We start from the raw sequence: 27742 nt of genomic DNA on the forward strand, positions 1-27742 counted from the left end.
GTGTATAACAGACCAAGGTATTTTTCACATTAGTCATTCCAAACCCAAGAAACGTTACGTTAGCAGCAAGTTCATTAGTTTATTCGTAAATTACGTCACTCTCTGAATCCGCGATGTATTGTAATATTTTGGTTTCTTGCAGCAGGCAAGAATACTTTATTGTTATCCAAAGGAGCTTGCGAGACGGAATAGACATCTGACCCCACAAAAAAGTACTGATCGGTGTTTTTGACCAAAGTACGGGTCTGTATGTTCAAAGAACTACAGTACTGCTGCTTTTAGCTGGCATGGAATCAGAGTAGCACGGTAATACAAACTGATTGGCTATTGAGGTACTGTTTCAGTGCCAAAACCTGTATCGTCAACACAATTTAGTAATGAAACACGACAGCACCATTGAACACACTGTCATATACTTGTTACTATAATGTATCTATAACATTTGCAAAATAATAAAACAGATGATCAGCCCGAATCACCAGGTGCATCGTCGAGTTACCATTATCAATGTCTGAAGAAGTGATCCGCAGTGGACTTTTGGACGTTATATACTTGTTTTGCAGACAGCAGTGAAGCTGCTTGTTGGGTCTAGTCTTTGAGCAAGCCAGAGCAATTACAAACTGGAAAGAAAATTTGATTACCCACTGTGCGTGGAAAGTATTTTTGCAACATTTGTGAATTCTCTTGCGCCTTTCTAGTTGTAAACGGACGAATATGTCAATGTCGGTATATTATTTTGACCACGGCAAAGTCGTGAATCACAAACTGATATCTGATTCGATATTTCGGCTATGTCACTTAAAAAAGTCTGCCTTGTCTGAATATCCGAGTGACCTGTAGCAGAAGCAGACTAGTACACGATCAAGAACCGAGATCTCGCCTATCACTGCTCAGGGACAGACTACTTGAACTGAGAGCACCAGGTCAGTATAATTTACAGAACATTGGGATCTTTTCTTATGCGTTAAGATGTAACTGTGGTGGAGACATGTACTGCAGCACCGTGGACACAGTAATAACATTTGTAGTGGGAGGCTTTAATGTAAACTTTAACATTCACTGCAGAATTTTGAAATCCAGTGAGCGCTGCTATGCAAAAGAAAACATTAACGATAGAATAACGCATGTGAATGAGAACAGCTGCGTATCACTAGTTCAACTTTTCCTACAGTATTTGCTTTCAAGGACGGTAAATGGCCTGAAAGCACTATTCTTGACTTCCACATTTCACACATACTACTTTTCTTTTATGAGTCACATTTCACTCGACTTCCAACGTTTCATCCGACTTATTTATCTTCTGTTCTACGTCTCCTTTAACGTCTACCTACAGAATGACGTCACTGGCAAACAGCTGACAGGATAAGACTCAAAGCAAAACATCAGTAATAAATTCCATTCAAGAGGTCCAAACAAATTTAATACTATCAGAACGGCATAAAAATGAAAAAGATTGAAGATTATGGATTAAACTCCTGTCGTCGACGAGATGTTTAAAGTTCGTTATTCGATCTACCCCCGCAATCTTCAACATTATTCTGTTGCATCACATCCAAAGGCTTATATTCTTTTCTTGTCTGAACTGTTTCTCGCTCATATTTCGCTTCCACACAAGGCTACACTCATCACAAATACCACTAGAAAAAATTTTGTCTCACCTGAACTTATAACAGGCATTTAAGAAATGGCTTTTTTCTGAAATTCGTCTCTTTCTACAACCAGTCCGCATTTTATATCCTCTCTGCTTCTTCAACCATCAGCTACTCTGCAAAACTAGCAAAACTCATCTACTACATTTAAGGTCTAATTTCTTAAAGTATTTCCCTCATATTCAATTGAAATAGTTCAACAATATTCCATTTCCCTTGATCCACTTTTACTGATGTTCTTCTTTTCGCAAGACACTGTCCAATCCGTTCAGCCGCTCTTCCAAGTTCTTTGCCGTCTCTGACAGTATTACAGAGCAATCGGCAAGTTTTTACTGCACGCCCCTGAATATTAATTCGCTTTAAAAATTTATCCTGCATTTCATTTACTGCTAGCTCAATGTACAAACTCAATAACGGGAATAGGTTACAAACCCTGACTCCCTCAACACAGTTTCCCTTTCAAGCCCTTCCGCTCGTAAATGCAGTCAGGTTTCTGCATAGTTTGTAAATAATATTTTTCTCAATATATTTTACTGCTGCTGCTTTCAGAATTTGAAAGAGAGCATTCCAGGTAATTATGAGAAAACTTCATGAAGTCATAGTGGCTTCGAAACCAATTTCAAATAACATTTTAGTTATTCGTGTATGAAATACGTCATAAAATATACAGTAACTGAAGAAAGCCAAGTACATAATCTAAAATGCAAACCAGGTGTGTTTATATTAAAGCATACAAACGAAATTCTGAAATATATAATAAAAAGTAAATGATGTATCCTATTTCGTTCATCGAAAATTCGATGTAAGCTGCAGCTGTTTGTTTTAATTCAGGAGGTCATCTTGAGTACACTCTCTGGCTACATCCACTAACGAGCATTGTAGAAAGTGTTCCATTGTGTTCACCACACTCGCATTTGTCCGTGCCAGTGTAGCCCCACCTTTCCACAAATCGTTTCGACCTCTCCGTACCCGTACGACGTCGGTTCAAAAGGTATTCGAATCACAAGAAAAAGTTCGGTAATACGTTAGAAATGTATTTGAAAGAATGCACACTGATTAATATGAGAAAGAAGACTGCATTGACAATGATGTATTGCATTTAACTTAAGAATATAATTTAGAATTTTATTGTAAGTTTTTGGTATGAGCTTTTTCAACTTCACAAAGTACTGTTTGAAATTTTATAAGCTAATGTACAGAACTTATGTGACAGTCAGATTATGTGTCTAATATTGTCAAAGCACAAAACATTAAAGCTGCATTATTGGTTTATAGTATAAATATGAAAAGTGACAGTTTTTATAGAAATGTCTTTATCGATCGGTTAAAACCATAAGATTGTAACTGATATAATGTAATATTCTACGGCTGACAGATTGCCCTGTTCACTTTTGCACTGCGATGTGAAAGTCAGTTTTCCAGTGAAAGATCTATTTGATAGGTCTGATCACTTCGGAAAATTAACGTTTCATTAATGTCCAGAGAGTGTAGTTGGAAGGCTAGTCAACTTCATAACATCTCTTTTCCGCCATTCTCAAGTATTTAAAAGACTGTCTAATATGATTATTAAATTGTTTTTATGTGCGATGGGCATATATCTTCCATATTCTGTATAAGTTTTGGTGACTTCCGTACAATTGTGTGAAATGCTCACAGCTAGTCTGACTGCGCTGAGAAGGTTAAAGATCAGTTTCTGCCCTTAACCTGTCTCTCACGGAGACGATTTCCTTGTTTACATTAATTTATTAAAATTGTCCCAAAAACTTGCTGATATCCTTCATAAAATGCTATTTATGCATCTGTACAAATTGGAGAACAAGTAAATCAAAGTTCATTTTTTATTTATTCATGCTGGAGGAAGACTGAATGTCTTTAACAAACTTTTCTTGATGTTCAAATTAATTCTATCCCGAAATTTCGTCAGTAACACAATCTTCTGTTGTATCTCCTTACCATCAGTATAATTGCAGTGATCAAACTGTTTTTGTTTAAATCATTTCATGTATAACATATGTGCATGGTTAGAAAATGTACTTAGTATGTATTTTTAAGATGTAACATTAAAAATAATAAAAAAATAACACCATATTCCAGTGTCGTCAGCCTAGGAGGGCTTCTGAATATTTTTCATGTTATAATGATTTTACGGAAGAGTCATTTGATTGTACTGAATATATGAAATGAATTCTTTACAGACCTCGGGGAAGATCAGTTTGGAACACGTTGAGGCAATACTGACGACTTACCTTAGAAGAAAGATTAAGGATAGGCAAACATACGTCTCTAGCATTTGTAGACTTAGAGAAAGCTTTTGACAATGTTGACTGGAATACTCTCTTTCAAATTCTAAAGGTGGCAGGGGTAAAATATAGGGAGCGAAAGGCTGTTTACAATTTGTACAGAAACCAGATGGCAGTTATAAGAGTCGGGGGGTATGAAGGGGAAGCAGTGGTTGGGAAGGGAGTGAGACAGGGTTGTTGCCCGTCTCCGATGTTATTCAATCTGTGTATTTAGCAAGCAGTAAAGGAAACAAAAGAAAAATTCGGAGTTGGTATTAAAATCCATGGAGAAGAAATAAAAAATTTGAGGTTTGCTGATGAGATTGTATTTCTGTCAGAGACAGCAAAGGACTTCGAAGAGCAATTGAACGGGATGGACAGTGTCTTGAAAGGAGGATGTAAGATGAACATAAAAAAAGCAAAACGTGGATAATGGAATATAGTCGAATTAAGTCCGGTGATGCTAAGAGAATTAGATTATGAAATGAGACACTTAAAGAGGTAAAGGAGTTTTGCTATTTGGGCAGCAAAATAACTGATGATGGTCAAAGTAGAAAAGATATAAAATGTAGACTGTCAATGGCAAGGAAAGCGTCTCTGAAGAAGAGAAATTTGTTAACATCAGGTATAGATTTAAGTGTCAGGAAGTCGTTTCTGAAAGTATTTGTATCGAGTGCAGCCATGTATGGAAGTGAAACGTGGACGGTAAATTGTTTGGACAAGAAGAGAATAGAAGCTTTCGAAATGTGGTGCTACAGAAGAATGCTGAAGATTAGATTGGTAGATCACATAACTAATGAGGAGGTATTGAATAGAATTGTGGAGAAGAGGAGTTTGTGGCACAACTTGACAAGAAGAAGGGGCCGGTTGGTAGGACATGTTCTGAAGCATCAAGGGATCACTAATTCGGCATTGGAGGGCAGCGTGGAGGGTAAAAATCGTAGAGGACCAAGAGATGAATACAATAAGCAGATTTAGAAGGATGTAGGTTGCAGTAGGTACTGGGAGATGAAGAAGCTTGCACAGAATAGGATAACATGGAAAGATGCATCAAACCAGTCTCAGGACTGAAGACCACAACAACAACAACAACATATGAAATTTAGTCTGGATTTCCGCCTTTTGTGCCCCTTCAAAAGAATGTAATATTTCGCAAAGTGACATCGTAGTCCCAGCGTTGCAGAACCAACAGGAGGACTCTGAATTTTATTTAACTATGTTTTTCTGTCTTCAGGTAGTTGAATTGTTAGCAGGTTACATATGCAGCATAATTCCATATTATAAAAAAGCAGAACATTGGACGCTAATATTCGTACGGTTTTAAATAAGTGTACAGGGTGTTTCAAAAAGAATCATCCGATTACAAGAATCGTAACTATTATGTTATTTGAGATATGTGCATCAAAAACGAGCTGTTGGAAAGAGCAAACTCTCGAGTTTAACACGGTTCCAGTAGGTAGCATCAGTGTGCGCCCACTCCAGTTCTAGTAAAAATATTGTCGTGACAACAGAAAGCGTATTCAGTTCTACGTTTTGCGCAGTGCGGGTCGGAAATAACTGTTCAGCGTGACTTTGGCACTAAATGTGGTCTGGATCCTCCTACAGCACAGGGCTTTAGACGATGACATGGACAGTTCTGACCTAGCGGTTCTAGGAGCTACAGTCTGGAACCGCGGGACCGCTACGGTCGCAGGTTCGAATCCTGCCTCGGGCATGGATGTGTGTGATGTCCTTAGGTCAGTTAGGTTTAAGTAGTTCTAAGTTCTACGGGACTGATGACCTCAGAAGTTAAGTCCCATAGTGCTAAGAGCCATTTGAAGCCATTTGACAATTCTGAGAAACACGTTGTTTGTGTAAAGGCAAATCGTCGGCCCGTCCCCGAGTGCCTGACACAGACGTCGAACGCATCCGCCATAGTTTCACAAAGAGGCCGCAGACATCCGTTCATCTTGCAGGTCGACATACTCCTGATGTCTGTCTGGCGTGTGTTGCGCCGACTTTACACATGAAACCATACAAGATTCTGCTACTGCAAGCTCTTCGTGAAGGTGACAAACAACAATGTGTGAAGTTTTGTAATTTCATTCTTGGCAATATAGAGGATGACAGTTTTCCTCCATGGTCAGCGTTTAGTGACGAGGCGACATTCCAATGAAATGGAAATGTGGACCGTTATAATGTGAGAATATGGGGTGCGGAACAACCACATGAAGTAGTACAACCTGAGAGGGACACTCCTGTATTTAATGTTTTTCATGCAGTTTCACTGGAAAAGGTGTATGGTCTATCTTCCTTTGCCGAGAACACTGTTACAGGAAGCACATATCTCGATATGCTTGAGAACATTCTTCTCCCACAGATGCGGCACGGCCACACTGGCTTCTGGAAGTGCGGGAATTTTTAAATGAAAGGATTACTGAAGGATAGATCAGTCGCACTGACCAAATTACTGGTCTCCCAGATCACCGGACCTGACTGTGTGCGATTACTTCTTAGACTTTATAATTGACTCTGTTTATGTGCCTCCGTTACCAACAATAATGAATGAACTGGAACATCGCGTAGTAGCAGCTGTGGAAGCTATAACTCAAGCTTACTCCCTGCAGTGAATACCGCATTGACGTATGCCGCGCATCTCATAGGGGGGGGGGGGGGGGGGGGGCATATTTAACACCTCCGAAAAAGTACGAAAAAAACTTTTTGAGATTCCCATTCATGAAAAAACAGAATTCGCTGTATACGTTTATTCGTTTCAGAAATCGGATGAATCTTTCTGATACACATTGTGCTTCGTGTCTGAAGGAAAATGTGAAGCGTAGAAGAATTTTAAAAGGTCATGGGAGAGAGAGGGTGATTTGCAATTCCCCAGAAAGCGCCGGCAGAGACAGCAGGCCGCGGCAGTACTTTTCCTGTTGCAGACAGTGATCTGGAAGCGGCGGTATTTAAGAGCCGCCCCATGATTTCCCGCGAGAGCGCCTCCCGACCGTCGGCTGTCAGTCGGAGAGCCAATTATGACGGGCCACGAGGTGGGTAGGTGGGGGTATCTGCAACCCGCGAGTAGCGCCGTTCTTTCTCTGAACGCGACACCGACAGGTTCCCAGCACTCAAACTGTCGTAGAAATTGGTCCGAAACGAAGGTGCAGCCTTCACGACTAAATATGTCATATGGACGAAAGGAGCGAAATCGTGGTGACCCAAATACACTGAAGCGCCAGAGAAACTGGTATAGGCATGCGTTTTCAAATACAGAGACATGTAAACAGACAGAATACAGCGCTGTGCTCGGCAACGCCAGGATAAGACAACAAGTGCCTGGCGCATATGCTAGATCGGTAACTGCTGCTACAACGGCACTTCATCAAGATTTACGTGAGTCTGAACGCGTTGTTATAGTCCGTGCACGAGCAATTGGACACCGCCTCTACGAGATACCGATGAAGTGGGGATTTTCCCGTGCGATCATTTCACCGTGAATATTAGGAATCCGATAAAACATCAAATCTCCGACTTTGTTGCGGTCGGAAAAAGATCCAGCAAGGACGGGACCAATGACGACTAAAAAGAATCGATCGACGTGAGAGAAATGCAACACTCCCGTAAATTGCTGCAGATTTCAGTGCTGGGTCATCATCAAGTGTCAGCGTGCGAACCATTCAACGAAACATAATCGATATGGTCTTTCGGAACCGAAGGTCCACTCCTCTACCCTTGATAACGCCACAATACAAAGCTGTGCACCTCGCCTGAGCCCTTCAGCACCGACATTAGTCTCGTTTCAAATTGTTTAGAGCGGATGGACGGGTATGGAGACAACCTTATGAATCCATAGAACCTACATGTCAGCGGGGGGCTGTTCAAGATAGTGGAGGCTCTGTAATGGTGCGGTGCGCGTGCTGTTGGGGTGACATTGGACCCCTGATATGTCTAGATACGACTATGGCAGATGACACGTACGTAGGCATCTTGTCTAAACACCCGCATCAATTCATGACCATTGTATAATCCGAGGGCCTTGGGCAATTCCAGCAGGACAGTGCGACAACCCACACGTCCGCAATTGCTAAAGAGTGGCTCCAGAAACACTCTTCTGAGCTTAAACACTTCCGCTGGCCAGCAAACTCCCCAGACATGAACATTACTGAGCATATATGGAATGCCTTGCAACGAATTGTTCACAAGAGATCACCACCCCTTCGTACTATTACGGATATATGGACGATCTGCAGGATTCACGGTGTCAGATCCCTCCAGCACTACTGCAGACATTAGTTGAGTCCACTTCTGCGTGCTCGTGGGTGGATATTAGCCAGATGTACTAGTTTCCCGTGGTCTAGAGGTAGCGTCTTTGATCCATAATCAAAAAGTCTGCGGACCCGCTTCGAATCTCGCAGCTGTTTAAATTTTGTTTAATAATCAGGCATGAGAAGTCACGCCTCATTCTGTAAGGGTAGAGGAGCAAACAGAGGTTTAGGGCACTTCTTGTCCTGGCACAAAAGGCGGACGAATTAGCGGTGGTCAGTGACATGAGAATGCAGAAGGCAATGGAAACCACTGAATTAATGACATTTAACGTGTATCCACAGTACATGTGGCCTGTAATTGAAAACAATGACATTTAACGTGTATCCACAGTACATGTGGCCTGTAATTGAAAACGTTTCATGACGATTTCTCCATACGCAAAAGAATCTGAAGTAGTTCCCCATTGGGATCTCCGGTAGGCAACTGAAAAGGGGTAGGTTACCATGAGGTAAAGACTGAATTGTCAAAGAAAAGATAATGTACTACGAGTCGGGGTGTGGAATGTCAGAAGCTTGAATGTGGTAGGGGTATTAGAAAATGTGAAAAGGGAAATGCAAAGGCTCAACCTAGATATAGTAGGGGTCCGTGAATCAAAGTGGAAAGAAGACAAGGATTTTTGGTCAGATGAGTGTAGGGTAATATCAACAGCAGCAGAAAATGGTATAACGAGAGTACGATTAGTTATGAATAGTAAGGTAGGTTAGAGAGTGTCTTATTGTGAGCAGTTCAGTGATAGGGTTGTTCTTCTCAGAATCGACAGCAATCAACACCGACAACGATAGTTCAGGTATACATGCCGACGCCGCAAGCTGAAGACGAAGAGAGAGAGAATGTATATCAGGATACTGAAAGGGTAATACTATATGTAAAGGGATCTATAAATCTAATAGTCACGGGAGACTGCAGTTGTAGGGGAAGGAGTAGAAGGAAAGGTTACAGTAGAATATGGGCTGGGGCCAAGCAACGAGAGAGGAGAAAGGCTAACTGAGTTCTGTAATAAGTTTCAGCTAGTAATAGCGAATTCTCTGTTCAGAAATCACAAGAGGAGAAGGTATACTTGGAAAATGCTGGGTTATACGGGGAGATTACAGGTAGATTACATAATGGTCAGACAGATATTCCGAAATCAGATACTGGATTGTAAGGTGTACCCAGGAGCAGACATAGACTCAGATCACAATATGGTAGTTCGAAGAGTAGACTGAAGTTTAAGACATTAGTCAGGAGGAATCAATACGCAAAGACATGGGATACAGGTGTACTAAGGAATGACGAGATACGGTTGAAGTTCTCTAAGGATATAGATACATTAATAAGGAACAGCTCAGTAGGCAGTACTGTTGAAGAGGATTAGACATCACAGAAGATCGGAAGGAGAACATAGGTACAAAGAACTGTGAAGAAACGATGGGTAACAGAAGAAACACTTGAACTGATCGTTGAAAGGAGGAAGTATAAAAATGTTCCGGGAAACCGAGGAATGCAGAAATACAATTCGCTGAGGAATGAAATAAATACGTAATTCAGGGAAGCTAAGACGAAATGGCTGCAGGAAAAATGGGAAGACATCGAAAAAGAAATGATTGTCGTAAGGTCAGACTCAGCATACAAAAAAGTCAAAACAACCTTCGGTGACATTAAAAGCAAGGGTGATAACAATAAGAGTGCAAAGGGAATTCCACTGTTAAAGGCAAAGGAGTGAGCGGATAGGTGGAAAGAATACAGTGAAAGCCTGTGTGATGGGGAAGATTTGTTTGATGTGATAGAAGAAGAAACAGGAGTCGATTTAGAAGATATGAGGGATCCAGTATTAGAATTTAAAAGACCTTTGGAGGACCTAAGAGCAAATAAAGCAGAAGGGATAGATAAGGTCCCATCAGAATTTCTAGAATCATTGAGGGAAGTGGCAACAATACATCTATTCACGTTGGTGTGTAGAGTGTATGAGTCTGGCGACATACCATCTGAGTTTCGGTAAGGCACACAATTCCGAAGACGGCAAGAGCTGACAAGTGCGAGAATTATCGCACAATCAGCTTAACAGCCCATGCATCCAAGTTGCTTACAGGAATAATATACAGAAGAATGGAAAAGAAAATTGAGGATGCGTTAGACGACGATCAGTTTAGCTTCAGGAAAGGTAAAGGCACAAGAGAGGCGATTCTGATATGATGGAAGAAAGACTAAAGAAAAATCAATACATGTTCGTAGGATTTGTCGACCTGGAAAAAGCTTTCTACAATGTAAAGTGGTGCAAGGTGCTCGAAATTCTAAAAAAAGTAGTGGTAAGCTATTGGAAGAGACGGGTCGTATACAACATGTACAACAGTCAAGAGGGAATAATAATAGTGACCATCTAAGAACGAAGTGCTTCTATTAAAAAGAGTGTAAGGCAATGATGTAGCATTTCGCCCCTACTATTCAATCTGTACATCGAGGAAGCAATAATGGAAATAAAAGAAAGATTCAGAAGTGGAGTTAAAATTCAAGGTGAAAGGATATCTATGATCCGATTCGCTGATGACATTAGTGAAGAAGACTTACATGATCTGCTGAACGGAATTAACAGTGTTACAAAGTATGGACTGAGAGTAAATCGAAGAAAGACGCTGGTAACGAGAAGTAGTAGAAATGAGAACAGCGAGAAACTTAACATCAGATGGTAAAGAAGTAGATGAAGTTAAGGAGTTCTGCTACCTAGGCAATAAAATAAACAATGACGGACGGAGCAAGGAGGACATTAAAAGCATTCTAGCAATGGCTAAAAGGATATTCCTGGCCAAGAAAAGTCTACTAATATCTAATATCGACCTTAATTTGAGGAAGAAATATCTGAGAATGTACCTCTGGAGTACAGTATTGTATGGTAGTGAATCACGGACTGTGGGAAAATCGGAACAGAAGAGAATCACAACATTTGAGCTGAGGTTGTACAGACGAATGTTGAAAATTAGGTGGACTGATGATGTAAGGAATGACAAGATTATGCGCAGAATCGGCGAGGAAAGGAATATGTGGAAAACACTGATAAGGAGAAGGGACAGGATGATAGGAGAATTGAGATGTGGTTGTACAGACGAATGTTGAAAATTAGGTGGACTGGTAATGTAAGGAATGACAAGATTCTGGGCAGAATCGGTGAGGAAAGGAATATGTGGAAAACACTCATAAGGAGAAGGGACAGGATGCTAGGACATCTGTTAAGACATGGCGTCTGTCAGGATCGCAACAATGAAGCGCGAAACTATCCGATCTCTAGCGTGCCATCCGGCCGTACACACCTGTGACTCCTGTATGCTACAGTGTGCGGACACACTCGTTCAAGGTGATCGAAGGCTCACCATCAATGGCTCATTATATAGCTGCTTGTCACTGTTAGCTGCTCTGGCACACTCTTCCGTCAGTGGGGCAATTCAAAAGTGTGTACCCGCTGGGTTCCTCGCTGCCAACAGGAGATCATAAAGAGCAACGAAAGACAATGTGCGTAGAATTGCCTGCACTTACGAGGTTGATCGTGACAATTTTTTGTCGAACATTGTCACAGGCGATGATACAAGGGCTCTTGACTTCACACTGGAAAAAGACGACCGTCAATGGAATGACTACATATGTCTGCTCCGAAGAAAGAGTTAAATGCTGCATCCTCAGCCAATAATTACAGGACGACGGTCTTCCGGGACACTGAAGGGATTATTCTATTTGATATCCTCCATCAGGGTAATCGATTACGTCTGAAGTGTACTGCGCTACCCTCAGGAAATTAAAGAAACGATTTTAGCATGCTTGTCGCCACAAAAATGTGAACGAACTTCTCCTCCTCCATTACAACGCAAAACTTCATATAATTGTGTGCATCCACCAGGATCTCACAAAACGTAATTCGACTGTTCTTCCTCATCCACAGTCGCGCGGGTTAGTAGCGTGATGTGATGTCCCTTGCAGCGGTTCGCGCGGCTCCCCTCCCGTCGGAGGTTCGACTCCTGCCTCCGGCATGGGTGTGTGTGCTGTCCTTAGCGTAGGATAGAATAAGTAATGTGTAACCCTAGGGACTGATGACCTCAGCAGTTTGGTCCCATGGAAACTTACCACAAGTTTCCAAAATTACCGCATCCACACTAGAGACCAGAACCCGCACCTTCCGGCTCCCATATTTTTAGGCCAATGAAGAATGTACTCCACGGGAAAAAGTATGTGGAAGATAGGAATGTCATTGATGCAGTAAGATGTTGGTTTCGATGTTGATCACTAGAGGGATACCATACTGACATACGGGCCTCGCAGTAAGGTGGCGTAAACCTGTCGCACTGAAAGGAGACTATGTTGAAAAATAACGTTTTATAGCCAAAAGAGAGGGGAATATGGTGTATCAGAATCCTGAATAAAACCTACCTCTTGTCAGAAAAAAAAGTGTAGCGTCACTAACTGAAATTTGAAATTTGTGGTAAGTTCTTACGGGACCAAACTGCTGAGGTCGACAGTCCCTAACACACTACTTAATTTAACTTAAAGTAACTTACGCTAAGGACAACACGCACACACACACACATAAACACACACACACACACACACACACACACACACACACCAATGCCCCAGGGAGAACTCGAACCCCTTCCCCCGACGGAGGGAGCTGCGCGGACCGTGACAAGGCCCCCTAGACAGCGCGGCTACCCCACGTGGCCGTCACTTATTGAAGGGCTCTCGTACTTGCCGAGGTATCTGACAAGCGACTACCATTTATTTCAGTTGTGCCTTCTAAATACAGTTAAGCACCAGGGATACTGGTATAGGCGTGCGTATTGAAATACCGAGATATGTAAACGGACAGAATACAGCGCTGCAGTCGGCAACGCCTGTATAAGCCGCAGTTGTTAGATCAGTATCGCTGCTGCAATGGCGGGTTATCAAGATTTAAGTGAATTTGAACGTGGTGTTATAGTCGACGCACGAGCGTTGGAAGACAGCATGCCCAAGGCAGCAATGAAGTGGGGATTTCCCCGTACGACCATCGACCATTTCACGAGTGTACCGTGAATATCAGGAATTCGGTAAAACGTCAAATCTCCGACATCGCTGCGGCCAGAAAAAGATCGTACAAGAACGTGACCAACGACGACTGAAGTGAATCGTTCAGTGTGACAGTAGCGCTACCCTTCCGCAAGTGTGCTGCAGATTTCAATGCTGGCTATGAACAAGTGTCAGCGTGCGAACCAATCAACGGAACATCATCGATATGGGCTTTCGGAGTCGAAGCTCTCTCATGTACCCTTGATTACTGTACGACACAAAGCTTTACTCCTCACCTGGGCCGTCAACACCGGCATTTCATTATTCATGACTGGAAACATTTTGCCTGGTCGGACGAGTCTCGTTTCAAATTGTATCGATAGGATGGACTTGTATGGGTATGGACACAGCATGTCAGCGGGGGACTGTTCAAGATGGTGGAAGATCTGTAATGGTATGAACGGTGTGCAGCTGGAGTGACATGGGTCCCCTGATACGTCTAGATACGACTCTGATATGTGACACGTATGTAAGCATCCTGTCTGATCACTTGTATTCACTCACGTCCAGTGTGCATCCCGACGAACTTGGGCAATCCCAGCAAGACAATACGCCACCCAAAATGTCCATAACTGCTACAGAGTGGCTCCAGAAAGGGTCTTTTGAATTTAAAATCTTCCACTGGCCACCAAACTCCCCAGACATGAACATTATTGAACATATCTGGGATGCCTTCCAACGTGCTGTTCAGAAGAGATTTCCACCCCCTCCTACTCTTACCGATTTATGGACAGCCCTGCAGGATTCACGGTGTCGGTTCACTCCAACACTACTTCAGACATTATTCGAGTCCATGCCACCTCATGTTGCGGCACTTATGCATGCTCACGGTGGCCCTACATGATATTAGGCAGGTGCATAAGTTTCTTTGGCTCTTCAGTGTAGACGTTCCACGACAAAACACTGCACACGTACTACAAAAACAGTAAAGATAATTTACCATTGTTCCTTATTTATCACGTTTCTTCAGTACGTGTGTACTATGCATTCTTTTACTATTTTCGTATATGATATCGCTCTAACTGTCAATTACATGTTCGTTTATTATGCCATTATCGTTAGGTATGGATTGCTAATTCGTTAAGCTTTTGACTTTATGATGTCGCTCCATGTGCCACTACAAAAACGCGATAAAACATAGACCTTGGAATCGCCAAGTATAATTGAACTATGTAGATGAATTCCAATTACCGAGTCCGAGATTTGTTATTTTTCACAGTAGTGTAGGCAGCAACACAAAATAGAAATTCTAGATAAAAGAATTGAACACGCATTCTCAAAAAACGCTGAAAGTAATAAACCTTGGAATCAGTAACTAAAATTGACCTATAGCTTAATTTTAGTTGCCAATTCCAAGATTTCTTATTTCATCATGAATTTACGCTACTAGTGTAGTGCCTTTCCTGTGGGTTTTCCGTGCTGCTTCTCTCTCTTTCCCTGTTAACGTCCTTTTCGTGTTTCCTTTATATTACTGTTGATTTCATTTGGCGGTTGTTGCGTTTGATTTTAGTTTGTCTGCACCCAAAACTCCCACTTTGCCACCGTAGTTCTCTTAGATTCCACATTTTTTATTAAGATTTACAGCCCTTTCATAATATTACAAGTTTGCGAAGCGTGATATAGTACTGGACATTAAAGGTCGTCCAACTTTCTTTCCCTTACTCGCGCTAACTCTGACGATAATTTATTTCGCATATGCATATTTTTTGGTTTTCTATAGTATTTTTCTTTTCGATAGAACAATTTTTGGGATACAATTCGTGGTTGTGAAATTAATCGCGCGAACTGTGACTTTTTCCTAGGTATTAGATTGTGGTATCATCTTTTTCTTGTGTGATACATTCGTTTGTGTGTGAATAAGCGTCTTTGCCTTCAAACATCGGGTATCGCTCGTTTCACAAGCCCCTCAAAAGTGACGCTATTAAGACGTCACACATAATATCGTGATTGGTTGTCGACTTTCCTTAGTATTAAATATTTACCTCTCACAAGATTTCATGCGTACGTATAGGATATTACAAAAACACGTCATTCTTGAATGATTTATTATAATTATTGCTGTAATAAAATGTCACGCTACGATTTATCGACGGTTAATGCCTTCATATAAGAATACTCTCTGAGGGGTGAGTTGTTATCGTCAATAATTTACAGACTAAGATTGAAATACACTTGTTTTACAATTTTCGGTGAACCGTTTCAATGTAACGGAGCACTGAAAATTTATCACAAACTCATCAGCATTGTTATTAAATGTCACTCAATAACACGTCAGCGATGCAAGCCTTTACGACAGAGTATGATAACTCAACCCGGAGTTAAAAATCGCGTAGTTAAGAGCTAGTGCAGTAAATAACGTCGTGGCTTCTGGAGTTGAAAGTCGTTGGTTTGCACACCATTACATGCAGCAATTTTCACTTTAGCGTTGTTAACACGTTCTGTTACTTTCTTGTGAATCCATAGTGCATGTTATTTACATTCAGTCTGAACTGAGAACGGTGGATGTAATAAATACACTCCTGGAAATGGAAAAAAGAACACATTGACACCGGTGTGTCAGACCCACCATACTTGCTCCGGATACTGCGAGAGGGCTGTACAAGCAATGATCACACGCACGGCACAGCGGACACACCAGGAACCGCGGTGTTGGCCGTCGAATGGCGCTAGCTGCGCAGCATTTGTGCACCGCCGCCGTCAGTGTCAGCCAGTTTGCCGTGGCATACGGAGCTCCATCGCAGTCTTTAACACTGGTAGCATGCCGCGACAGCGTGGACGTGAACCGTATGTGCAGTTGACGGACTTTGAGCGAGGGCGTATAGTGGGCATGCGGGAGGCCGGGTGGACGTACCGCCGAATTGCTCAACACGTGGGGCGTAAGGTCTCCACAGTACATCGATGTTGTCGCCAGTGGTCGGCGGAAGGTGCACGTGCCCGTCGACCTGGGACCGGACCGCAGCGACGCACGGATGCACGCCAAGACCGTAGGTTCCTACGCAGTGCCGTAGGGGACCGCACCGCCACTTCCCAGCAAATTAGGGACACTGTTGCTCCTGGGGTATCGGCGAGGACCATTCGCAACCGTCTCCGTGAAGCTGGGCTACGGTCCCGCACACCGTTAGGCCGTGTTCCGCTCACGCCCCAACATCGTGCAGCCCGCCTCCAGTGGTGTCGCGACAGGCGTGAATGGAGGGACGAATGGAGACGTGTCGTCTTCAGCGATGAGAGTCGCTTCTGCCTTGGTGCCAATGATGGTCGTATGCGTGTTTGGCGCCGTGCAGGTGAGCGCCACAATCAGGACTGCATACGACCGAGGCACACAGGGCCAACACCCGGCATCATGGTGTGGGGAGCGATCTCCTACACTGGCCGTACACCACTGGTGATCGTCGAGGGGACACTGAATAATGCACGGTACATCCAAACCGTCATCGAACCCATTGTTCTACCATTCCTAGACCGGCAAGGGAACTTGCTGTTCCAACAGGACAATGCACGTCCGCATGTATCCCGTGCCACCCAACGTGCTCTAGAAGGTGTAAGTCAACTACCCTGGCCAGCAAGATCTCCGGATCTGTCCCCCATTGAGCATGTTTGGGACTGGATGAAGCGTCATCTCACGCGTTCTGCACGTCCAGCACGAACGCTGGTCCAACTGAGGCGCCAGGTGGAAATGGCATGGCAAGCCGTTCCACAGGACTACATCCAGCATCTCTACGATCTTCTCCATGGGAGAATAGCAGCCTGCATTGCTGCGAAAGGTGGATATACACTGTACTAGTGCCGACATTGTGCATGCTCTGTTGCCTGTGTCTATGTGCCTGTGGTTCTGTCAGTGTGATCATGTGATGTATCTGACCCCAGGAATGTGTCAATAAAGTTTCCCCTTCCTGGGACAATGAATTCACGGTGTTCTTATTTCAATTTCCAGGAGTGTATTTAGTGATTTCCGAGTATGTAATTAGGTAGGAACCAAAGAGAACAGCTTAAATTTCTGCGACTGAAACGAGCAACAGTAAAATTTATATTCTTCCTTCTCACAAATATGTGGCTCAATATTTCCGAATATGTGGCGATTTCCGAGTGTGTGGTTAGGCAGAAACCTTAGGCTACAGCTTTAAATATTGTAACTAAAACGAGCTGCAATAAAATTTGTATTTTTTCTTCTCACAAACATTTATTTCTTTATTACCGAATATGTACAGACTGCCGAGTGCTAGTTAGGCAGAGACCTATGAGGACAGTTTAAACTGATGTGAGTGAATCGAGGAGTAATAGTAATAGGAGTAAGAAAAAGTTTCAAGTGCTAGATATATTTTTTGATTTAACTAATGTACTTGATTGTTTTGATTACAAAATATCGCTGCAGAAGTTGGACCATTACAGAATACAGGGAGTAGCTCACGATTGGTTCATCTCTTACTTTAGCAACAGACAGTAAAGGGTCAAAGGGTCATTATTCACAGAGAATGGCTGCGATGTGGGGTCTGAGTGGAGTACAGTCAAGCAGCTGGGTGCCTGAGGGATCAGTGCTGGGGCCATTACTCCAGTCCCTTATTTATATAATTGATATGCTCTCTAAATTATTATGGGTAACTCTAAAATATTTCAATTTGCTGATTACACTGGATTGGTAGTAAAGGATGTTGTTAGCAACATTGGCTCAGTTTCAAATAGTACAATTCATGTCATAAGTTCTTGGCTTGCGCCGGCCACGGTGGCCGAGCGCTTCTAGGTGCTTCAGTCCGGAACTGCGCGACAGCTACGGTCGCAGGTTCGAATCCTGCCTCGGGCATGGATGTGTTGATGTCCTTAGGTTAGTTAGGTTTAAGTAGTTCTATGTTCTAGGGGACTGATGACCTCAGATTTTAAATCTCATAATGCTCAGAGGCATTTGAGCCATCTGAATTTTGGCTTGCAGAAAATAAATTGACACTAAAACACAGTAAGACTCAGGTTTTACAGTTTTGTAACACACAATTCAACAAAACCTGACGTTTTAATTCCACAGAATGGGCATATAGTCCAGTGAAACTGTCAGAAAAAAAGCCTGTACCTTGCAAAAGGTGGGGGTAGAAGATTTTATTTTTTTAACTCGCTCATATTGTTGGAAAGGTTAGAAAACAAAGTTTTGCCAACAAAATTTCTCTTGGGAAACTTTCAGCAGTCAAAAAACTTCGAAAATTTCGGACTTTTTTCAGTTTTTTAAAAAATATCTCAGTTTTATTTGCTCCTATCGCTTTGACGTCTATTTTCTTTTTTAAAGAGCACAAAATTCTCTACAAATATGATTCTTACAATTTTTTTCTACTCCCAGTATCTAAGGCGCTACAGCGCGTCAAAAAATTGCAATTTGTCAAATTTCAAGCAAAGTGGCAAATTCCCTAATTTTTGAACATTGTTACTTCAGTTTCTATTTGTGTAGTATAAACATATTACTCATCATGTTATTCACTGAAATTTACCATCACACTCTGCTGCAGGGCCACGACAAACAGCATCATATTCAGTAACTACGAACACATTCACGTCGGACTGCGTGAAGTTTATTTGTGTTACAATATGTAAACCGATTGCATGCATGTGCCGTACACTTTCTACAGTTGATTGACGTTAATGCTCAGTTAAAAGAAAAAGTATGTAGGAATTGTTCTTTAGCGGAAAAAAGCGTATTTATTCTTTGGCGGGCGGAAGGCGATTACTTCTGGTGATTGTTCACAGCGCGCTGACAGCTACTAGCACACAACAATAAATGTCCTACAGTTTGGAGTCTCTTCCATTCAGTATATGTTGTGGTGCTGAAAATGACTATGTCTGACATGAATTTGTGTTTCATTTGCGAAAAAACTGTGGTGAGTGGTGGACGCAATGTGAAAAAGAAAGGACTGAGCACACTTATCGATTGTAGTGCTAAACGCAGGAAGTCTGCTCACACCCGTTTTTCGAAAACGCTCAGTGAAGTGATGGAGCATGAAGCATGCTACAAGAAGTACATTAATGAGTGAATGATAGCAGCTAGCCTTCGACATCCACAGGAACCAACAGGCGTGCCACGTTGGTCGCAGGAAAAAGGTAAGTTCAATTTCAAAGAGAAATGCTTCTTATGTGCAAAAGGAAATTCTGGTGACTTTTTAACCAAGCAGTTAAGATTGCCATATGCCAAACGAAGTTTTGTTTACAAAGTAATGAAATTGGAAGTGCAATCGACAGTATTAGAACAGGCTAAACGACATGGTGATATAATTTGGTCAACAAGTGATAGAGCGGATTCAAAATGTAAATGATTTGGTTGCTGCAGATGGATGGTACCACAGATTTTGCTACAGAAAGTTCTTTCACCGTGTTTCAGCTACTGGACAGAAACGAGGTTACCGACCTATAACACAAGTAGATGAAGGCATGGAGGCTACATTTGCCTACCTGGAAACCAATACGGAAGAACTTCAGTTTTCTATGGACGATCTGTTAGAGCAAATACCCACATCACCTCGTCCTGATATTCGAACTGTCAAGGCTCGCCTTTTCCAGAAATATGGTGAAGATGTGGTGATAGCTGAAACAGCTTCAAAGCCAGCAGTCGAATGTTTCAAGAATGTTGGGCACCAACTACACAGTGAAAATTGGTACACCAAAAGAAATTCAGATCCTCAGCAAGAAAGACTACGAATCGTCAAAGCAGCTGCAAATATCATATAGACGATATAAGAACAGTAGTGTACGATGTAAAACAGTACCCTCCCTCTGATAATTTTGATGTAGAGTCTGTCATACCAGAATCTGTAAGCCTGCTCTTTGAAACTACACTCCTGTAAATTGAAATAAGAACACCGTGAATTCATTGTCCCAGGAAGGGGAAACTTTATTGACACATTCCTGGGGTCAGATACATCACATGATCACACTGACAGAACCACAGGCACATAGGCAACAGAGCATGCACAATGTCGGCATTAGTACAGTGTATATCCACCTTTCGCAGCAATGCAGGCTGCTATTCTCCCATGGAGACGATCGTAGAGATGCTGGATGTAGTCCTGTGGAACGGCTTTTCCACCTGGCGCCTCAGTTGGACAAGCGTTCGTGCTGGACGTGCAGACCGCGTGAGACGACGCTTCATCCAGTCCCAAACATGCTCAATGGGGGACAGATCCGGAGATCTTGCTGGCCAGGGTAGTTGACTTACACCTTCTAGAGCACGTTGGGTGGCACGGGATACATGCGGACGTGCATTGTCCTGTTGGAACAGCAAGTTCCCTTGCCGGTCTAGGAATGGTAGGACGATGGGTTCGATGACGGTTTGGATGTACCGTGCACTATTCAGTGTCCCCTCGACGATCACCTGTGGTGTACGGCCAGTGTAGGAGATCGCTCCCCACACCATGATGCCGGGTGTTGGCCCTGTGTGCCTCGGTCGTATGCAGTCCTGATTGTGGCGCTCACCTGCACGGCGCCAAACACGCATACGACCATCATTGGCACCAAGGCAGAAGCGACTCTCATCGCTGAAGACGACACGTCTCCATTCGTCCCTCCATTCACGCCTGTCGCGACACCACTGGAGGCGGGCTGCACGATGTTGGGGCGTGAGCGGAACACGGCCTAACGGTGTGCGGGACCGTAGCCCAGCTTCACGGAGACGGTTGCGAATGGTCCTCGCCGACACCCCAGGAGCAACAGTGTCCCTAATTTGCTGGGAAGTGGCGGTGCGGTCCCCTACGGCACTGCGTAGGATCCTACGGTCTTGGCGTGCATCCGTGCGTCGCTGCGGTCCGGTCCCAGGTCGACGGGCACGTGCACCTTCCGCCGACCACTGGCGACAACATCGATGTACTGTGGAGACCTCACGCCCCACGTGTTGAGCAATTCGGCGGTACGTCCACCCGGCCTCCCGCATGCCCACTATACGCCCTCGCTCAAAGTCCGTCAACTGCACATACGGTTCACGTCCACGCTGTCGCGGCATGCTACCAGTGTTAAAGACTGCGATGGAGCTCCGTATGCCACGGCAAACTGGCTGACACTGACGGCGGCGGTGCACAAATGCTGCGCAGCTAGCGCCATTCGACGGCCAACACCGCGGTTCCTGGTGTGTCCGCTGTGCCGTGCGTGTGATCATTGCTTGTACAGCCCTCTCGCAGTGTCCGGAGCAAGTATGGTGGGTCTGACACACCGGTGGCAATGTGTTCTTTTTTCCATTTCCAGGAGTGTATAATTTTGAAACACAAGCTGTCTCCCAGAAAATGGGGGAAAATATGTGTTTCTCTTGCTCATGTACTCATAAGTGCTGCGAGGCCACGTTCATTTATTTCATCAATTTTGACTGCTATTAGTGCATACTTGTACCGGAAGTTTGGCTCAAAACATCTCATCCAGGTTTTGTCTTCCCTTGGCTTTGCAGCATCTTATACGGAAGCTGCCCTATTGGAAGTGTCTTCAGTCCTTCAGCTTGACAACGAAAGACAACGAAGTGACGCATTTTGCCAATTTCTGTTTGATAATGCAAATTTCAATGTAAACACCCCAGATGTAACCGGTACTTTTGATGCAGTGGGAGGTATAATGTGTGTTACTCCTCATGATGCATTGCTACATCAGAAAAATATTAAAAAGTTGAATCATCGTCCCTCAGCTCAACTTCTTAGTGAAGCCGGAAAAAATGACATACAGACATTCCACAGAACACAAGTTTGAGGGCTGAAGGCTATAAAAAATGAAGATTTGGACATAATTTCTCCTGCAAAAGGTGAGATCGTCATCTCAACAGCGGAAATTACGTGGTTATGTTGTAAGTGGTCTCAGAATGCAGTAGTTTCAGGATGGAATGGTTACATGGAACCCTTGACGGCAGGCAAAGAATATGAACGTTCTAAAATAAAGTGTCTTCCATTTCTTAAATCATCGCCAACCCATTATGACACCATATATACTGCTCTGATGATAGCTAGAGATGCATGTAAAAGACATAACCAGACTACATGATTTGTCGCATTTGATCAGCCTCTGTATTGGAAGGCAAGAGATATTGTGGAGATTGACCTTCCTGAATTTCATAATGTGGAGGTCCGACTTGGAGGTTTCCATTTCCTTATGTCGTTTATGGGATATATCGGTATGATCATGGTTGGAAGTGGATTAAAGGACTTATTTGGTGTAATATTCGCTGAAAACAGCGTTGAAAAGATTTTGTCAGGACATGCATATTCCAGGGCTGTGCGAGCGCATTTATTGTGTCACCTTGCTTTGGCCTGTCAAGTGTGGGATCACATTGAGCTAACAGAAGATGAACGTGGGACATTGAATGACTTGTCTTCTCCTTGTGGTGAGTCAGAACTGTCAGTTGGCCAGGATACCAGTGTTCTCAGGGAACAAGTCATAAAACTGCCCTGTAAACGATGGAAAGAAAGGGACGCACAGCAAAATTATGGGTTCAGTACTACAAGATGGTCACTCTCTTGAAACAATTTATTGAAGAAGATCGATGAGGCAATTGGAAACTTCATCTTGAAACGTGCGAAAAATGCTGCCCTACTTCCATTCAGCTGGACATTTAATGTACGCTAAAAGTGGCCACCTCTACTTACAGGATATGTTGAGACTCGAGGAAAAAATGGATTTATCAGATTATGAGAAGTTCACAACGAAAGGACATTTTACAATCCGGCGATCAGAAAACAATTGGTCAGGAGTTCCTTCTGACATGACTATAGAACAAACATTGATGAGAATCATGAAGAGTTCTGGAGGAATTACTTCTGGCCGAGGAATTACGGATAGTGTATTAACCAGTTGGACATTGGGTATGATTCACATGCAGAACATTTGAGAAGAAATTGAGTCGTATTGCGAAGTGAGCGCAGTAACATCAGAACAACATGTAGATGCAAGAAGTTGTCGCATCGAACGAGATGGCATAGACTGGCGTAAGCTGCGTGATTGGTTTTCAGTGCACCCTCCCTTCCCTGAAAGTGATTTTATAATGTCTATCAGCAGTGGTGTTGTCGGAACGGAGGATGTTAATTGTCATATGTGTCACGGAGTGGGGGAAAAGGCATGAAAAGAATAGTTGGTGACAATTTCCACGATGTAAAGGTCCGCAGAAAGATAAAGTTGTGACTCTCCTCTCTGCGTTCAATTCTGTAAAAGCTGGGAGCACTAAAATTACTCCTGTTGATCCTTTTAACTCTTTTCCAAAGGATTTCAAATGGTTCAAATGGCTCTGAGCACTATGGGACTCAACATCTCAGGTCATAAGTCCCCTAGAACATAGAACTACTTAAACCTAAGTAACCTAAGGACATCACACACACCCATGCCCGAGGCAGGATTCGAACCTGCGACCGTAGCAGTCCCGCGGTTCCGGACTGCAGCGCCAGAACCGCTATACCACCGCGGCCGGCTCCAAAGGATTTCTTTAATGAAACAAAGTGGAGAAGAGTTAAAAGCCGTCCTGAAATATGAGCTTGCTCCGGACCCAATGTCCCTATTCTTAGAAAAAGGCATACGAAAAGGAACAAAATCTTCATTCTACAATGCCTTCGTTCCAGTGGAAGATGTGAAGTAAGGTGGACCGAGTAAATTTTTTGTCATTGTTGGAGGGTATCTTATCCACGAAGTGACCTGGACTCGAATTGTTTGCTTTAAGTCAATAGTCCAAAGCTATGTTTCTTACCTGCAACGTCATTTTGGATATCAATTTGCTATTGTATTTGATGGGTATCCATGTGAGGGAGACAAATGTAGCACAAAGAGTGCTGAGAGGATTCGTGGGTCCAAAAAACATTCTTCGGTTGACGTTGTGGTTGAATCAGAGATGGTTCTTTTAGAAGGAACGAAATAAGATGCGTTTGATCACACTTCTTAAAAATGAATTTCTGGAGAGTAGCATTGAAGTGCACCAGGCACAAGAAGATGCCATTTCAAGAAGATGTTGACCTGCTTGTGCTCATGACCGGTTTGGGGCAAGGCATTCAAAACTTACTTTTCTTAAAGCCAGTAAGAGGAAATGCAGAAGATAAGTGGTTTTGCACTGCATCTTACAAGTTTGACAGTGAATATGTTCTGTTCACTCACGCCTTTAGCGGATATGATACAACATCCGCTTTTTTTGGTCAAGGAAAAATTAAGTGCTGCAATATTGTTGCGAAAAATGAACACCTAACCTCAGCGCTTTGCACGTTCAATAAACCACATGCTACCTGTGAAGAAATAGTAAAAGCAGGAGAACAGGTTACTATCGCATTATATAGTGGAGGTGTCAGCAGTTCCCACTCACTAGACCATTTGAGGTACCAGCTATTCGCCAAGTCTGCCACAGAAAGCAAACTGAATCTTGCATGGTTGCCACCTACACAAGATGCTGCACAACATCATTCGTTGCGGACTTACCAACAAGTCCAAAGTTGGATGAGAAACTGGGGACCTCCTGAGAAATGGGGCTGGAATGACACTGACTACGGTCCTACACCCGTTATAATGAGCCAAGATCCAGCACCTGAAGCACTTCTTCACATTGTTTCATGCTCATGCAAGCTGAAATGTGGCGGAGCGTGCTCCTGCAGAAATGCGGGTGTGAAATGTTCTTCAATTTGCAATAAATGTATTGGGGTTTACTGTGAAAACGTGCCAAAATTTGTATATGAAGTCAGTGAAGAAGATGTTATGGAGGATGTTGAGGAAACCGCTGACGAAATTAACGAACTTGCTGAGGCTGACTCGCTATTTAAAGAAGAGGTCAATCTGGGATCAACTCCGTGTTGTTTATTGTTATTGTTGTGGTCTTCAGTCCTGAGACTGGTTTGATGCAGGTCTCCATGCTACTCTATCCTGTGCAAGCTCCTTCATCTCCGAGTACTTACTGCAATCTAATTCCTTATGAATCTGCTTAGTGTATTCATCTCTTGGTCTCTCTCTACAATTTTTACCCTCCACGCTGCCCTCAAATACTACATTTGTGATCCCTTGATGCCTCAGGACATGTCCTAACAACCGATCCCTTCTTCTAGTCAAGTTGTGCTACAAACTTCTCTTCTCCCCAATCCTATTCAATACCTCCTCATTAGTTACGTGATCTACCCACCTAATCTTCAACATTCTTCTGCAGCACCACATTTCGAAAACTTCTATTCTCTTCTTGTCCAAACTATTTATTGTCCATGTTTCACTTCCATACAAATACTTTCAGATACGACTTCCTGACACTTAAATCTATATTCCATGTTAACAAAATTCTCTTCTTCAGAAACGCTTTCCTTGCCATTTGCCAGTTTACATTTTATATCCTCTCTACTTCGACCATCATCAGTTATTTTGCTGCCCAAATAGCAAAACTCCTTTAATACTTGAAGTGTCTCATTTCTTAATCTAATTCCCTCAGCATCACCCGACTTAATTCGACTACATTCCATTATCCTCGTTTTGCTTTTGTTGATGTTCATCTTATATCCTCCTTTCAAGACACTGTCCTTTCCGTTCAACTGCTCTTCCAAGTCCTTTGCTGTCTCTGACAGAATTACAATGTCATCGGCGAACCTCAAAGTTTTTATTTCTTCTCCCTGGATTTTAATACCTACTCCTAATTTTTCTTTTATTTCCTTTACTGCTTGCTCAATATACAGATTGAATAACATCGGGGAAAGGCTACAACCCTGTCTCACTCCCTTCCCAACCGCTGCTTCCCTTTCATGTCCCTCGACTCTTATAACTGCATTCTGGTTTCTGTACAAATTGTAAATAGCCTTTCGCTCTCTGTATTTTACCCCTGCCACCTTTAGAATTTGCAAGAAACTCCATGTACAGACCCTGAATCCGTAACTCAATGTATTTCTGGTGACACTGAGGAACCTGGCCCATCAAAACGTTGGAAATTATGCTCATATCTGTCTCAAGCGCGCTAAAGTGCGATATTACAAGTATTACACACCCAGAACTGTCAACATTTTTCAGTAACTGACAATGCATTTTATTTGTAATAAAGCTACTTATTTTTAATGTCAACTGTGTGGCTTTTATACACAAGAATAATTACCTACCTAATTAGGTTGCCTATTGCAACTAATAATAGTTAGTTCAGTTTCCTGAGACAATTTATTTTGTGTACGCGTGTATGTGTGTGTGTGTGTGTGTGTGTGTGTGTGTGTGTGCGTGTGTCTATGTCTGTTAATGATGTACTTTTACATTTATAGTTTTACAAATACCAGGACTGAGGTGGCCCATAGTGAACTTCAGGTAGTGATGTAAGAATCACAACAGTTAGGTACCCAGCAATCCTCATGTTGCATACAGAGAAATTGAATACCTGAAAGTGAGGTGGTAAATTCCAACATATAATGTATAATGTATTTATACTACTCAAACAGAAACTGAAAAAATAGTGTTCAAAAATAAGGTATCTTGCCACTATGCTCAAAATTTGACAAATTGGTATTTTTTGAGGCGCTGTAGCGCCTTAGATATTGGGAGTAGAAAAAAATGGGAAGAATAAAATTTGTAGAGAATTTTGTGGTGTTCTGATAGTAAACTATCGTGGAAAGCCCACGTTTAGGATCTTGTTCAAAGACTTAATGCTGCCATTTTTACTATTCGAATGGTATCTGAAGCGAGTGATCGTTCGACACGAAAACTAGTCTACTTTGCTTATTTTCATTCGCTTATGTCGTACGGTATTATATTTTGGGGTAACTCTCGCTATTGTAAAATGATATTTTTGGCCCAGAAATGGGCGGTTCGGGCAATATGTGGTGTACGTTCACAAACTTCTTGTCGACCTCTGTTCACGAGCCTGGGTATTTTGACTTCGGCTTCTCAATAGGTATATTCCTTACTGTCATTTCTTATTTCCAAGAATTAGCAGTTTTCAGTTAATTCTCGGCAGAAATCAAACCTGCATTTGGATCGGATTTCCTTAACTCTGGTGCAGAAAGGTGTGCACTATACTGCTGCATCCATTTTCAATAAGCTATCTCTAGAATTCAACACCTTAACATTATTCCACGCGTTTCCACATCGAAACTGAAGAGTTTCCTCATGGGTCACTCCTATTCTGTCGAGGAGTTCCTTGGAAAATTAAGCTGATTCTTGATGAATTGTTGATTGTGGTTACATAAACTTATGGCTTGACTTTTTTCGGATTAATAACATTTTATTTTTATCTGTTATTACTTTTATGTTGTAATTTTACGTACTGACACGTTCCACGACATTGGAAATTTGCTCCTCAATTTGGTCCCACGGAGCTTGACGTGTAAATAATAAAATCACCTCTCTGTATCATTTTTAGTTTAGATATGACGTCATTGGTCAAAGCCAACGGGTAGAATCGGACACTAGAATTTATTCCGGTTTTGGACGTCCTCGCCTCACCAGGGAACGTAAGGACCTGAGGTTTGTTACTGTGTAAAACAGCACAGGCGGCGGCTACTGCAGTTACAAGGGCAGAACACTATTTTC

The sequence above is a fragment of the Schistocerca cancellata genome, chromosome 2 (genome assembly GCF_023864275.1).
Source record: "Schistocerca cancellata isolate TAMUIC-IGC-003103 chromosome 2, iqSchCanc2.1, whole genome shotgun sequence".
NCBI lineage: Eukaryota > Metazoa > Arthropoda > Insecta > Orthoptera > Acrididae > Schistocerca > Schistocerca cancellata.